The following is a 15,726-nucleotide window of genomic DNA, read 5'->3' as shown; positions in this document are numbered from 1 at the left end:
TTAAAATAGTTTGGCACTTACGAATTTGCGATTCGTCTTAAAATCCATACAAAAGTATCACCAAAATATAGGATACTCTAATGTAAAGATTTTTTTTTATAAACTATACAAAATGAAACGTACGAATATGTTTTTAATCCAACCAATGCATTTGCATATATATACTCGTTTAATTCAAAAATGACTTATAAGAGTTATATATGCCTCTCTCTTTAACACCAGTTTTCCTTATTAAGCATAAAACTCAATCCCTGTCATGTTATAAGTTTAATAATTAAGAACGAATTCCAAATTTAAAATTCGCATTGTCTAGAGACAAAATATCCTTGAATAATAATGTATCGTATCTTTATTATTATTTTTATTTGTTAATTATATAATTAAATACGAATGTTACATTAACACTTTAGCTTAACAGCCTGTAAATTTCCCACTGCTGGGCTAAGGCCTCTTCTCCCTTTGAGGAGAAGGTTTGGAGCATATTATACCACCACGCCGCTCCAATGCGGGTTGGTGGAATACACATGTGGCAAAATTTCGTTGAAATTAGACACAAGCAAGTTTCCTCACGATGTTTTCCTTCACACCGAGCACGAGATTAATTATAAACACAAATTAAGCACATGAAAATTCAGTGGGCCCGGGTTTGTACCCGAAATCATCGGTTAAGATGCACGCGTTCTAACCACTTAGCGTGTAATATGACGATTCTACTTACTTTGACTCGGTTCAGCCAAAGTTACATTAAAAAGAAGTACCGACTTCAACTGTTAGACAAAACTAACTTCTTTTGTGTTTTATCAATAAAAAGGCAACAGTATCCCTAAGCCACTATCGCAAGTGACAATTTATCTCACGTCCCCCAACACATTGTTTTAGCGCTCGCGCCGAAATACCGAGCGACCCTAATGAAATTTATTGTTCTCTGGTCCACGCGAGCTACAGTTTGAAGACACGTCGGAAGATAGAACAGACGAAATAAATCGTCGATATTATTAGATTGATGCAGTCCGTTCCATATTAATATAATAACAAAACATTATTTTAGCGATGCTCTGTTTTAAAGAATTACTAATATTTCTATTTACCCTTCCAACTTTCGTCTTAAGCTTGTGCTAGGACTAGGGACATGAATAGTCCAAGAATCAGAATCGAACTTACGACTTTTTACATCGCTATTCTGCCCGTAAAGTATTGCGCTATTGACGTTTTAACGTTAAGATAAAATAAATTGTCTATCATATAGCTATTTGGAGTAGGCTCGATACCACCAGCCGTCTGACCAAGCAACCAATCATCTGTGTCAAATACATAACTAGAGACAATTTTATTAATTGAAATTAATTTCTGTAATTAAACAATATCATGAAACTTTTGAAGTATATTGAACAATATTATCGAATATATAAATATAAATATTTAACCCAGCTCGATTTGATAGTTGTTTTCTTCTCCACTATTATATACAAGAAAAATGATTGTAAAAACTTATATGTAATATTCCAACGGTAGAGCGCGATATTTATATGAAATTGAAATCATATATGTACACCAGTTTTATTGTGGACAGTAATTGAAACATATTCGCGTAAATATAATTCCTAATTTATATATCACCTAAAAATTAGCCACAAAATAAGTGGATTGCCTCGCCTTGCTTTGAACAAACGTTTTCAATTTTTTATCGATTAGCTCTATTTTTATCATGTCATTATAAAATATCTTTAGAAATAATTCTTCTATTTCAGTTATTATCACGTGTGTTACAAAAGTAGAAGAAATTGACATCGACATAGAAAAAAAACAAAGTCCCGCGCCCCTGTCCACGCCGCCGGCGGTGACGTCATCCACTTATCAAAATAATTTTCACCACTTAGGAGGGAGCAAAAACTTTTTCCACAAATGCAACGTTGCCAACTTAAGGCAATGAGCAAATATCAATAGCGCAGGCTAATTACAGTGCATTTGTCTAAAATTCTACTGCCTAATATGCTTTGGAATAATTCTGATGTCCTAACAGATTTCAGTCACGCAGAACAGAGTCTAAGCAACTGCCCAGGAGATAAAGGGCACGATTATGTACGCAAAAAGTATATACACTCTATTCCTACATTTTTATAATCCGATAGAACGGCAAGTCGACTTGAGCTGATACAGTTTAGGCGCAGGGTCACTTGCTTTTCGGGCTCTGCTAAATTCCAAACCCTGCTATTAAGAAATGAAAGAAAACCCCCAATAACTTTATATTGATGTGACCAGAACTGCGATCTTCGGAATGTGCATAAAGAAGCTACTAGACTAACGAATCCGTAGTATTCGTAACAAAGATGAGTGAACGAATGATAATATAAAATGCTTACTTTGCTGTTGGGGACGGTGTTCATATCGAAACAGATTTGCATTACTTTGCTAATGCTGATTGCATAATTACCTGTTTATGGTGTTGTAAATATTTAAATATTATTAACACTTTTGTGTTAACTTTAGTTAAAAGCAGGTATAATTTAAGTCAGCTTTAAATTTATTGTAAATTATATCACTTATATTAAATCTTACAGGTTTTATATTGTACTAGCAGGTCTGATACTAATTTTTTAATGTCAAATACAATAGTTCTATTTAACCGGCCAGTAACTTATTTCCGATCTCTACAATTATTTTTTTGCTAAATCGTAACAATTTATTAAATTGCAAACAAGAACCCTCTTTATTTTTCTGCACGTCTACGGCTAGAGTTCTACGAAATGAGACCATAACCGTTTTTTTATTTTCCCCAAAACTTCTCCTTAAGCGGATAAGTTACTTAGTTAGTTATAGTTACTTAACTTAGCGACGGAACATTTACAGGCTAATACTTTTGCCTGATTTTACATTAATATAGAATTTAATTATTTATAATTCAAATTACCTACATTGCATAGCCTCTTTTAATATTTTTACAATTGAAAGAGTTTTTAATAAAATTATCGCGACTCGTCGTACAAACGTTCGTTCTGTTCCAGAACGAAAAACTTCAGTCTCCGTTGTAATAGGCCGAGACAAAACAGTAACAGAATATATATACGTTACACAAAAATTCTAAATACGAAATTGAACCAATTTACATAGTCATAAATACGTTGCGAGCCCTCCGCTATTTTTCCGCGAAAATCACCCACGGGGCTTTTTTACCCCAAAAGATAAGACATGTCACGGCGTGACAGATGTCATGACATTTACAAGTCACGTAAAACAAGTGAACGAAACTCACTCCGCACCGCGTTTTGTATTTTTTGTCCACTGATTTTTTTTATATATACCTTTTTTTTTGTTCGAGAAAATTGATTTATTGAAGTTTACTCAAGTTAGCTGGTACAATTTGAAATCGCCGTTTGTGATACCGTCGTACAACCTGAAGCCGTTAGATTTCTCTTACGGTACATACTCTTTTATTAATTAACATTCTTTTAAAAAGACATTCAACATAAATAAATTTATATACAATGTATATAGCCTTGAAAAAAATATAAGTACCACATGAATTCACTTTTTTTTCCGTCAGTGAAAAGCATTTACGCCGTTCTTATAAATTACCATCAGCAGACCTAATACAAATCTCACAGCAAAGCACGATCGAAAATGTCAGAAAGTGATATGCGACATAAACTATCAAAATTGGAACATTGAAAGCATAATAAATAGCATATCACCGTAAAACGGTTTTCAATATTTCATTACATATAAATGTACATAAGTACTTTATGTACTTTACGTACGATACATGTACACAGTGACGTGTCACTGCATGTATTTCTAATTATTTATCGGCAACGATAACATACGAACTTACGCTAATACATTTTTATGCCAAAAATATATTATATGCACATACGGGGAATCAAGATCACATCAGAAATATATACATATAGATTAACTGTACTCTCATCATAAGGTTACATATTTAACATTTAATAAATATTACAAATATGAAGGTAATTACGAAAAACAAATGAATAGTACAGAAAAAGTAAAACTTAGTACGTAATCATTGTCACAATTGTTTTTGAACGCCCGGTTTTGAAGCCGTCATAGCCATTATCTAAATTAGAATTCATTGAGCAATTAAATGCATGTTGTAATGTGTTGGACATATATATTTAATTCCTCCTGTTTTATATTTGTGTAATTACTGTTCTCCTATTTATTTTAATTATTTTTTTATTTATATCATTTTAATTCATAATTTTCCATTGCTGTCGTTACCAATAAAAATTTCGATACAGAATCAAATGAAAGTTTTTTTTTACCTTACAAATTGGCTCCGTTAATTTTATTAGAAGCAATAAAATGGTATCATTTTACAAAATCAACAGTATCCCACAATCATTTATAAAAACCACCCGTAGCCAGACTTGAGCCATTGAATTCTCCGTCGTCCACATTCCCATATTTGCTTACTGTTAATCAAAAAACTTTTGTCCCATATCCGAAACTCACGTCTTCCATCTGATTAATGATTTCAACCCGAAAGCGGCTGCGACGGTCCGAACGACCGTAGATTTTAAGAAAACAAACAACAAATAAAACGGCGTCGCTAATGATACGTCTAATGGTGCAGAATGATTGTCACTACCATTAGCAACGCATAAATAGTTGTTACCGTTAAACGATCCCTTTTGCTCGGACCTGTTTGCACATCCCGGCCAGTTGAACAAATAGCCGAAACTGTCACGACATCATTAATTACATGCCTTTGCTTTTTGCCGTAAATCTAAGTATTAAGTAAAATTTCATTGGAGCATACGTGTGGGAAAAGTCGCCGTTATTTTATTATTAAATTTCATTAAATACATTATTTTTAACATATAATAACCGCATCGTTCAACCGTTCGTAATAATAGAAAGTATACATATTTTTTGGATAATTTTGCTTCAGCCAGTTCGTATTTTAATTTAACTCAAAGCATAATGCTCGTACACAGCGCCAATTAAGTTTTCAACAACGCGTCTCGCACTAAGTGTCAAACCCTCAGCCTTAAAAGCATTACACATGTCTAATGCAATAAAGACTTGCTACATTTCCCAACAACGCTCGCGTTATCGTCACTGCATGATCCATTACTCCTTCTTGACATTCAAATGAGACGTGTCTAACTATACCCGGGAATGGATACAACCTCGGCAAGAGATTAAAGTGCAAAAGACCACGTGCAGAGTTTTCCTGTCGCCCTCGTTGTAAAGCCAGCGAAACGACGAAAGTTGTCATCAAATACGCATCCTTCGGGGCGGGAATCAGTTTTAAAAGCCATTAGAGTGGGTGGGGTGGCAGGCGGTTGTAATTAGACTGCGTTAATATTTAACAAGTGCGACGGCGTAGAGATTAGCGTAATACTAGCCCAGCTGTGCCCGGACACCTTCTGTGAATTGTCGCCTTTAAAAAACCACTCTGTCAACATCGTCAAAAATTAATTATGTTGTGTTCTGCCTTTAAAATGGAAATTTTGGCGATGCTAATGGCTTTGTTATATCGTCGAGTCGAAGTCGAGTTTAAAATGATGCGGTGTTTTTATTTCATCATGCCAGCCTTGTTCGCGTGAAAATTGAACAAGCGGATTTATAAGAGATAAGATAAAGGTGTCGAGTAAAAACATTGCCGTGAAAACTCACAAGAGTAATCCTTTCAACCCTTTCCGTGCAATTAGAATTACTCGAAGATGGCCGCAGCATCTGTGGGTTAACTAATGGCGGATGCATTATTAAAGCCCCGCGGTCGGGATCGCGGTACCGAAGGGTTGGGACAGATTATGTTATTACAGATTTCGGTTTGAAGTGACGAATGTATGACACAAACATAAGTAGCGTGATATTAAAAATATATATATTCGCCGCCTTTATCTCAAACATGACAGAGTTATTTCTTTATTTAAATTGATAGTCAGACATATTAGAATAAAAATCCTTAAGCAATTCTTTTTTAAAACTTTAAAAAAATAATTAATAAAGCCGGTATCAAATATCTTGTATAGACACAAACTGAAAATTTAATAATATTTAACAGATAAACTATAAGCTGTCCGCCTTCTTCATGATCATAAGCAAGTTTATTTAAACGACTTTCCTAAACGAGCCGTTACTTCACTTTTCTTCGTCATTAATCATATGAAACGGAACAGATCCGACTTTTTACAAAGCAACGAAAAATTGCTTACGTAACGATATGCAAATTTCGCTATTCACGTATCCTCAGATGACCGTGGGTACTCCACGGTTATGAGAAACTTTTTAAGCCAATCAGTCACAGTCCGGGGTTTCCGGGACCAAGATTAGCATAGCCAAAAATCACAATAGCTAACTCAAGAAGTTAATGGACGGTTCGTGCATAATTTTCGGTACGGACACAAAAGGGTTAAACAAAGGTGTTTCAATAAAAAGCTTTATTAATGTGATAGATGAATCATCGGGTCCGTTAGACCGGTCGATGTTTTAAGTGTCTTAGAGTGTTAGTTTTACCTCTTGTTTTGATTTCAATGGTTCTGAAAGATTTATGCCGTCAAGCTGATTTGGAATTTGTTTTCGTTGGAATTTAAAAGACTTCGGTCTGAGGAATGGGTGAGATATAAATTCAAATATGAAGTTGAGAGAATTAAGTGTTAATCTTTTATTTTCACGTTTAAATTAATTACTGTAATTATGATTAACACTTCAGTCTATTGTCGCAAAATATTTGATATATTAATTACGTAAGCCGATTTTTGTCCCAGTGATTATGGGACGATAGCTGTACATAAAAAATCGGTGATGGTCCTATTTTGAAGAGCTTTAGCCTTAGATGTGCAGAAAAATAAAGAGGATTCTTGATTGTAATTTACTAAATTGTTTCGATTTAACAAAGAATAACCTTTAGAGAGCGGAAAAAAGTTACTGGCTGGTTAGAGAACGGTACTACGGCTGTATAAGAAAAAAATGAAAAACGTAAACAAACTTAAAGTAAATTGTTATCAACACACTCCAATTCTAACTGGACTAATGTATAGTATTTGACATTAAAAATTCCGTTTAAAAACGTTTTCGTCATTTTGGCGCCAACTTTAGATGACACAAAACCTGTCATCGGTTTCGAAATTCCTAAAAAGATATTTTGAATAAACATGAAGTTTCGCGGGAGACCAACCAGTCAATTATTATTAATGAAAATAAATAACAAGTACCTATATCGAAAAGAGTCTGTTTATTTAATTTAATCTTTGCTAAATATTAGAAATGTTACCAAATACACAGAACACAGATATGAAAAAAGATTTATGCCGTGCGGTGTGTATAGCAATAATATTCATAGGTTTGTCCACCTTAACTTTAGCCATATTTAGTCAGGATGGGTAGCTAGTAACATGAAATCCGTAACTTATGGCAAAAACTAAAAGCGATAAGGTCTGTGCATACCATATAATTTTCAAGTTCCTTTTTTAAAAAATAAAAAAAAGAAGTCTTAAATACAATCTGTAGTTTAATTTAAATGTAAAGTTCAGTTATGATATAAATCCAAGTAATCCTAAACTATTATAAGATATCAAGTATCATTATAATAGGCAATTAGTATTGTTGAAAACACGAATAAAAACCAATTATCGATGACCTTTTGCAACTTCAAATCTCACTCGAACATAGATCTTTTAAGTCTGGTAATCTTTAAGATAGGGTAACAACTGGTAGAAAGGAGCGGTATTTGTTTCTGCCGTCACCTCTTAGAAGCTAAACAAACAATGCATAAATATGGACGACTTTTGTGTCTTTCCCATAGTCTCCCATTGTCAGTATTGTCACTTTGTGCCCTTTGTATTGCATTGTATTTTTAAAGATCTTTTGTGCATGTAACGTCACGACTGATATGTCCAGTTGTTTTTTATTACAAACTGCTTCTGCTTCCATTGTCTGTTTTAATGATCTTACTGGTCTTTTCTTAATGAACTACTCGTTCTATGGTTTGTTTCTTACAACAAATATTTCATTATTTTTAGTTAATTTGTTGTGCATGAATTTTGTTACAATTCGAGAATAATTGCATACCAAGAAACTCCATCACAAGAAAATTAAAATTCTACTATAGCGATAATTTAAAAAATATTATTTTATACGAATATTTGATTATTTTTTAATAATAAAAACAAGGAAGTTACTGAAATCAAAATTCCGAAAATTTCTCTCGCAGTGCAAGTCAAACAAACGTCAATCAAATCGAACCACACAACTAGATGCCAGAGGTCACCGATCATCGTCTTCTTCACCTGCGCCCAGGTTTTTTAACTAGCAACCAAATTATATATCAACGAAAACTACTCCCTATTTCAATGCATTAAGATAAAATTTACCATCACCAAGGTCTTACGTGATTTTAGCCTCTGTTACATTACCGACGCCTCGATTTTTTGCTTCTAAACATTCATGTCATTCCAGCGAGCAAACATGTATACAAAGGACCTAGTCACTATCCCTTTTTATTAATATCAGTGGCTGAATAGCTACAAAGGGTTTTGTTCTCATTATCCATAATCGTACTCGTTCAGGTGTTATATTATGGTGGGTTGTGGCATTAATGAGCTTACTATTCATTCAACGAGAATGCGCATTCATAGGTAACTTTTTTATTGCTATTAAATTAACAATTTAAAGACGAAGGAGTAATGCAGAAATGACTTTCTTGTATACGACAAAATATTTAAATTTAACATGAAAACTTATACCATTGGTATAAATGTAAGATCAACGAGCGATTTGATTATATAATGGAGTTAGGAGTTAAACCGATATTAATTAAATTATTAAAGTTTGTAAGTATATAACTTGTTACAACTACATACACAAAACGACAACAGTTGATTACTTAAGTATCTGTAAATTTGTTAATATCACCTTAAATTTATAAAAAACTTGGCATATATCAAAGAAGACCAAGACGAAAGAGAACTAATATTCAATCACATGTTTAATTATTAGATGGTAAATATACTTTCCAATTTCCATGAGAAGCATTTACGTTGAAGCGTCAAACTAAATCATCATTCACTTCAAGAATCCTCATAGTCGTCACGCCGTGTATCGCCAAACTTACCTCATTCCACTACACACGCTAAATTATTAAAATTATTTGTATCTGTATTCATAACTTATAAAACTTGTGCTACTATTTTTTTATTTATATTTCATTATAATATATTCATGATGTAAATTCTATCTCCCGTCTGGATTTACTTGTTTCAAATAACTACCGAAATCACAGCTTCCTTCGGCACCACGCTGATTTGCTTGGTCTTCTTTATTTAAATCGATAATAAATGTCACCCTTAAGCTACAGTAATGGCGAATAAATAATCGATTATTATAGCTGCTCCTACATCGGTAGGAATCTAAAATCGGTAGTTCACATATTGAATTAAGTAATGTCCATCAAAAAGTAATCCCACTGGGACGTATATCTGATATATTTTTAAATAAGCAAATGAGATCAACAATGTTTACTTTCGAATTTATATTTTTTTATACAAAATATTGCTTTGGATAAAACCGATTACGAGAAATATTAAAAAGAACTATCGTAGCAAAAAGTATTAGCCGCAAATGTCCTACTACTGGGTTAAGGCCTTCTTTAATCTTCGAGATGAAGATTTTGGACTTTATCCCACCACATTACTTCAATACGGGTTAGTGGATACTCATGTGGCTTGTCAGTTTGTGACATGTGCAGCTTACTTCATCACCAAGCACGAGATTAATTATAAACACAAATTAACTTCAGTGATACTGACTGAGTTTTCACCTCATATTTCAACAAAATTTACGTATTCTATCCATTGCTACATCCCAACACTACAATACTAATTTTTGATCAATGGGTCTTTAAAAAAATTATTTCCATTCAATTGATTTTTAATCTCCCTTGTCCACGTGGTCACTGAGATCTACATCTCAATAAATGTATCCCTCTTTTTATCATTATTTTAAAAAACGCGTGTTTGACTCGTGTCAGGTGAGAGTGTGATGCTGACCCTAAACTTGACCTCATGTAAGGGAAGCTGCGGTCATCTCGTGTTTGAATAAAATTATGTAGTTTATAGTGTTAATCGGTGGCATGACCTATGAAGATTTAGTGGACAAAGAATATTTTATATTATTGAGCGTTGCCCTTGCTTGCTCAACATTTGAGTTTCTTAAATCGAATTACTCATATATAATAGTGCTATCTACTTTTGATAAATTTCAATAATTATTAAACGCAACTAAAAAATCGATAATAACTGAAAACTTTAGAATTATGCATGGTTTTGAAAAGAAGCGACTTCTGGAAAATATAATACCTAACCATATTAATATTTCCAATTAAGCGTGAAATATTTTAACATAGATATATCCTTTTGACTATCTACGAAAATTCATTAATAATTCACTAAGCCCGAACTGACCCCGTACGCGATAGTTCTATCCACAGCAGATTTTATGGGAACCCAAACGGCTAATAATTCATAAACATCGGACATCGGACCTCGACCACTCAAAATCAATAAAAGCGAACCCGTCGGGCCAGAATCCGCTATTAATTTGAACATGTCCGCACAAAGGCCGTAGTCTTCGCCCTTTTAAGACTAGAAACTCCAAAAGGATAATAGTAGATGGTCTACACTCGTTTAAGAATGATAAATTACCTAATGGAAGTCGGTATGTCCATTCCCACAGATATTAAAGCGAATACAAAGGAACGACCCCTAAGTTGTCCGGACTCACGCAGCGGTATTGAAAATATTTCAAAACACAAGATGCATTGTTCGATTGGCATGCAAATCCTTGTGAGGGTATTTGGGGGGGAAATTGGAAAAGTTGCGCCGTTTTTAGACTTTGATGTTACCAGCTTTATTGGAGGCTAATCGCTGTTAATAGTGGATCATGCGGTGAGGCTAATATTAGGTGGAATATCGTTTCAGAACACGATAAGTTCACTTCAAAGAGAAATATGTAATATGTACTTGAAACTTAGTATGGAGAGGTTTGAAATTAAATTTGTTTCAATAAATTACAATTTTAGAAATAATTTCTTCCACGATGTGCTTTCTCTATCAACAAACCTTAACATTACGCAGCAATTGTTATAGTCGTGAAATAATAACAATAACGCTCAAATTATATGGTATAAGAAAATGTTTACACACAAATTGTATAGATACAAACAACAATACTATTAATCTATCTATGTTCTTTAGAAAAAGGAAAGAAAAATTAAATGTATCATTTAAATTAATAAATATGGATTTATGATATAAGGAAACTTTATTCAGGAAAAACAGTCGGCTTTTCCCAAATTAAGCTTAAAACAGGTTTGCTAGTCTATCGGAAGTTCTTCCCATGGTCCAAGTCTAAAATAAAATAGTAACTGCCTGTAAATTTCCCACTGCTCGGCTAAGGCCCCCACACCCTTTGATGAGAAGGTCGGAGCATATTCCACCACGCTGCTTCAATGCGGGTTGGTGTATACACATGTGGGAGAATTTTGTTGGAATTAGACACATGCATGCACATCCTCGCGGTGTTTTTCTTCACCGCCGAGCTCGAGATGAATTTTAAACACAAACTAAGCACATGAAAATTCAGTGGTGCTTGCCTAGGTTTGGACCCACGATCATCCGTTAACACGCACGCATTCTAAGCACTGGGTATCTCGCCTTTATAAGATATAAGACCTAACTATAGTTCCAATAGTTCTGGTCTTTTCTTAAGAAGATCCAGCTAAGAAGCGAACGGAATACTATAAAAGAAAATAATAATTTATAAAGAAGTAATAAAATCCATTATAATGTTGCCTAAAGAATAAATTACTTATCTATATTTCATTTAAAATTCGAATGTAATTTTGAAAAAGATAAAAAGTTATATTGTATCCTTGCCACAATATTGCGTTGAATAAAGATGGTTGATACCATTTACTAAGATCTAATCAGGCGGCCACCACCAGGGTACCAGCAATCGACAGAAGTGACAAATGAGTGAGTTGACAGTTGACACGTCGCCCCCGCGGGTGTCCTGACATTACCAATGAAAATATTATACAATATAAACCACCCCGCCTTGGTCGTGCTCGACTTGATTTATTTATAACCTCGTCTCCTAAAAATCTCAAAATAATAATATCGATGCTTTTTTAAATTATTTTAATCATAAGATATTTTTTGGAGGTGGCAGGGTCTTGTGGAAGCCTGTCTAGGAAGGTCAACCCACCCACTATCTCATATTCTATCGCCAAACAGCAGTATTGGTGTCTTCCAATTTGAAGGGTGAGTGAGCCAGTGTAACTTACTTGCACCAGCACGAGAGACATAACATCTTATATTCCAAATTCGGTGGCGCATTGGGGATGTAAATAATGGTTAATATTTCTTATGGCGTCAATATCAATGATGGTTGTTACTGATTATCGGGTGGTCCATTTATCCTTCCGCCTACATAAATCATAAACAAAAATATAAAATTGGTTACTATTCAATTAAATACGATTTTATTTTGTTTGTAATTTATGATATCTTCAAACAATACATACAAAGCATATATCTGTTTAGTCAGCTTTCACTTTGTATTTGTAAGTATATTTTTTGTGTTTGTAAGTATATTTTTCAATCATTGCCACAATGATTGAAAAATATACTTACCGAAACTGTGTTCAACCGAGAATGGCCATCTCAGTTAATCGTGCTTCTTTTTTGTTCTTAAGATAATTTTATCTCCACAGACGTACGGCCCTTGCGTAAACTCTTAAATATTATTTGGATTAACATATCAAACGAGTATTATTGACTGCATCGTTGGTATAATGGCTATATATGAAGCCGCAAATCCCAAGATCATGGATTACGAAAAATTATCAGTGACAGTGTGGAAGTATGAAGTCAAATTGGTCGTCCCGTCGGATTATGAGAGTGAGGTTATAGAGTGCACCTGTGTTTGCCCCCACACTTGTGCAATATAATATGTTCTGCGTAATCGGTAAGTCGCAGTAGCCGAAACCGATCAGGACCTCTGTATTTTCCTGTGCTAAATTAGTTTTATTTTAACGATTAAGACGATTAAAATGAATACGTGGACGGAGCTGCATGCAACTACCAGTTGCGATATTATATATTGTCAAGAATTCCATAAATGTTTTCTATACGGCAGATTGCAGATCAGACCGAACAATATTGATTCAACTCAACAAGCTTTATAAGCTACCGCTACCGAGCAAATCGCATTTATCGGGATTATCTCAGGTTATCGGACATCTTACCATCTCACCACCATACCATATCCCATCCAAAATAAAATATTCGCGACTTATATTCTAGTATAACATACATTGCTGTTAACGTCTCAAAATATAATTTGAGATGCCATAATTAGCGAGCAATGTTTATCGTGTACATAATTGAGAATACATTGATTTTATTTGATTTTATTAGGTTTTAGAAATAAGGGAGCGCCGAAGACGTGATCTCGGTATGAAAGCATTTATGCAAAGTTGAACGTTTTTGTTATCGTGTCATTTTATCAGTCCCTCAATCAGTTCTAGGGACAAGTCAACGAGGAAGTTAGTATTGAGTATGCTAAAACCTAATATTTCTGCTTCAGATATGCAGGATGTATCCTGCGTTTATCGTTACGTTTATATCGTTCGCGTATTACAATTTTACTTATTTCATAACATTTAATCTTAAGATAAATCATCTGCTCGTAAGATCTATCTTCTGTATAGACATAATATAGAAGCGATATACAACTGACTCCTTACTTTCGCGATATATTTACTAAGAAAAGATATTTGGATACAACTATAATGATATAATGATTCTTCATTTATTTTTATAATTCATGTCGTAAGTAAACCTGCATGTGTTGGATTGTGAAGTGTGGGGAATAGGAAGGAAAACTTGCAATGAGTTTTACAAGTACAAAGTCGTGATGGCTACTACGAGCCAATATTTTCCATTTGTCAGAACACGTGGTTTGTGAGTTTACATGGAGCACGCACTACTGTTTTCATTTATTTTTATAATTCATTCTGTTCTAAACATGGATTTGTTTGAGATCCATGATTTGAGCAAACTCTGGACCTCCTGTCGTTGTCCAAAGGACAGAACGGCAGTTTTTGAGCACAAACATATACTATATTGTTTCTTAAACCAATTCTGTGTTTAAGTTAAGAAAATACAATATTTTTCTTGCTCAAAATTCGACAAACCCTTTTAATAATCCCCAATCAACTAATTAAAACAATCAGAAAACAATAAAACAACCGGAACCCTAAAATAAGAAAAGCACTCAAGAAGTTTTATTTTTAAATTATTTACGTTCAACAACAAATTACTTGTGCTTTGTTAAATATTAAAAAAAAATACAATCCTGTTGTCGCTACGTTTGTTTACGTTTTTCTATAATCGATACTAATATTATAAATGCTATAGTAACTCTGTCTGTCTGTCTGTCTTGCTTTCACGCCAAAACTACTGGACTGATTTAAATGAAACTTGTTACACAAGTATTCTAGAGTCTGAGAAAGGACATAGGCTACTTTTTATTTGGAAAGAAGTGTTGTAAAGGGTTGAAAAGGGGGATGAAAGGTTGTAAGTTGTTGAAAGTATTGTCATTTTTAGAACTAGAAGCATAATACTTATATTTTAGGCTGTACACTTATAAACTAACATATCATGACACCCACGAATTTCTACCCCTAAAGGGGTGAAATAGGGGTTGAACGTTTGTATGGAAGTCCGTAATTTTTTAAGTTAGAAACAGGAAACTTTATTTTTGGGATACTGATTAAAAAGGAGTAGATACTTATTTATACGTATTCTAGATATTCTACCCTAAGGGCTGAAATACGGTGTGTATTTAATAAATAATGTAGTATACAAAGAGGTAAACGTAATATTTTAAATTAATTTGTATATATATTCATATGCTTCGCGGGCAAAGCCGCGGGTAACAGCTAGTATGCTTACATGTACATACGTAAATGTGCGATGTGTGTTTATTTCTGTATTATTCCGTAAGAACTTACTTCATAAGTCGTGATACGCTATTTATATGAATCAAAATATTTCACCACAAGTATAAACATACAAAGCAAAAATATTATCTAGTCGCCCGCGGCTTCGCTCACGTTTTAGGGGGTTGGTTGTCATGTGTTAGGCAAAAGAAGTAGCCTATGTCCTTCCTTGGATTTCGAGTTTGCTTTATACAAAATTTCATCAAATTCGGTTCATTGGTTTGTCAGTGAAAGAGCGACAGACAGACAGCAGACGGAGTTACTTTCACATTTATATTATTAAGTATAGATAATTTAAATTATAAAAGAAGAATTGTATATTTTTTATCTAAAATTTCAAATAAGATAGCCAACTTTTTTTCTTGTACAAATAATATATACGTTTTTCCAAGTTTTGTCTCCATCGTTACGTTTTATTTAAAAAACCCAACACATAATAGCGTAAGCCAAAAAACAATGAGAGACAATCGATTAAAAAACCCAAAAAAAAATTTGTCTCCAAATAGGTCCGCTGACAACATTCATCTCAATCAATCCTGCGTCTCCCGGAGGAGTAACCCTTCTATCCCCGGAGACATAACCCTCCTGGCTCATAACCCAATTAATGTGAGAGGGTAGTGTTACCCCTTCCTCACGTCGACCGCAAAAAATGTAAATTGAAATGTTAAATTAATTTGATCCGCCATCAT

The sequence above is a fragment of the Vanessa tameamea genome, chromosome 14 (genome assembly GCF_037043105.1).
Source record: "Vanessa tameamea isolate UH-Manoa-2023 chromosome 14, ilVanTame1 primary haplotype, whole genome shotgun sequence".
Classification (NCBI taxonomy): Eukaryota; Metazoa; Arthropoda; class Insecta; order Lepidoptera; family Nymphalidae; genus Vanessa; species Vanessa tameamea.
The sequence above is the reverse complement of the archived record's forward strand: the minus strand, read 5'-3'. Positions refer to the sequence as shown.